Genomic DNA, 1,526 nt, shown 5'->3' with positions numbered 1-1,526 from the left:
ACCACTTTGGCCCATTTTCGATACTTCCAATGTTTCTTTCAAATTCGAAATCCATATCTTCATTTTGGCAACCAGGCGAGTGCCAACAAGAAACCACAAAGGCTTACACACATACAGACGGACCGACATGGTTAAATCAACTTAGGATTTCACGCTACTCAAGAATACATATATACTTTATAGAGTGTCTGAAGCTTCCTTTCGGGTGTTACAGATATTATCGTAAAAAAACAAAACGAGTATATCCCCTTTTAACAGGGTTAGGTATAAGACGACACAAGCATATATGCTGTTATTCTAGACTTTATTCAAATGTTTGGAGCTTAGGGCCTATATTAGTACGCGAAATTTTTGTTTGCCGGTTGATTGGGTGGAGAAGCTCAAATTTAGTTGATGGGAAGGAGAAGTTGAAATTAAGTTGAGCAGACAATTGCCTGAAAATATTAAGCATAGCGGTCTTCGGATATGACGCTATAATATTAAAGAAGTAAAGTATGATTGACTTATATAAAATTTAACTCCGATTTGAGAAGTATTTTATAAAGTGATCTAAGGACTGATAAAAGGGGAAATTCGGAACTATACGGGTTAACTAGATTATGTACGTCAATGCAGAGGAATTGTAGGTGATTTGCAATTTTTTCAATACGAATATTAGCAAACCAAAGTGAAAATTTAATTTGTGATGGAAGACTAAAGGGAGAGCAAAAAATGTATTATGTAATTTTTATGAATTTTTATGGAGAGCAAGTGTTTTCGATTTACGTTTCATTATTGATTTCATTCGTTTAAAAATCGAAAACGAACGAAATAATGATATTTTGAAGACTTTCAAAATTACTTCTGCAACAAAATATAATCATAAATATGAATGCATAACATCAGCGCAAGTTGGATGGCATAACGATTACGTATCCATATGTAATATTACGTAATTATTCGTATGCTTAATATTGCAAGAGTTTTTAAGCCAAGACATGGCATCTGCAAAAATCTTGAAAAAAGTTTAATTATAACAGTGTTGGTGTTTTCTTGCATAGATATGTATTTAGGTTGGATTGTTGGAAGTTCTTTGGCTAGTTGATTAGAGGTTCAAGAAATGGAAATGTATAGCCAAGAATCATATAATAAACGCATGCGAACATGCGCTCGACTTACTCTTGTTGCAGTAAATAAGCAAGTAAATATGTAAGTAAGTAAGTAAGGAAAGCAAGCATCAGTTGTTAGTTATTTAACTATTATAAATCGGTTGACTGGTCGCCTCAGAAGATAAACTTTCTTTACGATAGGATACGTTGCACAGCTCGTAACAACATCATCTTTGATTGTCTTCGTCAACTTGCGTGCATTTAAAAATTTAGAAACTCTTGCAAGCATTCCCTGCTAAACACACTTGATTTTCACATGCACCTAAGACTTGAATATGTTTCCTTGCCTTTTACGTAGAGAGCGAAAGGGGGAGAGCGAAAGAGAGCGAGCGAGAGAGAGAGAGAGAGAGAGAGAGAGAGAGAGAGAGAGAGAGAGAG

Source organism: Glossina fuscipes, unplaced genomic scaffold (genome assembly GCF_014805625.2).
Source record: "Glossina fuscipes isolate IAEA_lab_2018 unplaced genomic scaffold, Yale_Gfus_2 128, whole genome shotgun sequence".
Classification (NCBI taxonomy): Eukaryota; Metazoa; Arthropoda; class Insecta; order Diptera; family Glossinidae; genus Glossina; species Glossina fuscipes.
The sequence above is the reverse complement of the archived record's forward strand: the minus strand, read 5'-3'. Positions refer to the sequence as shown.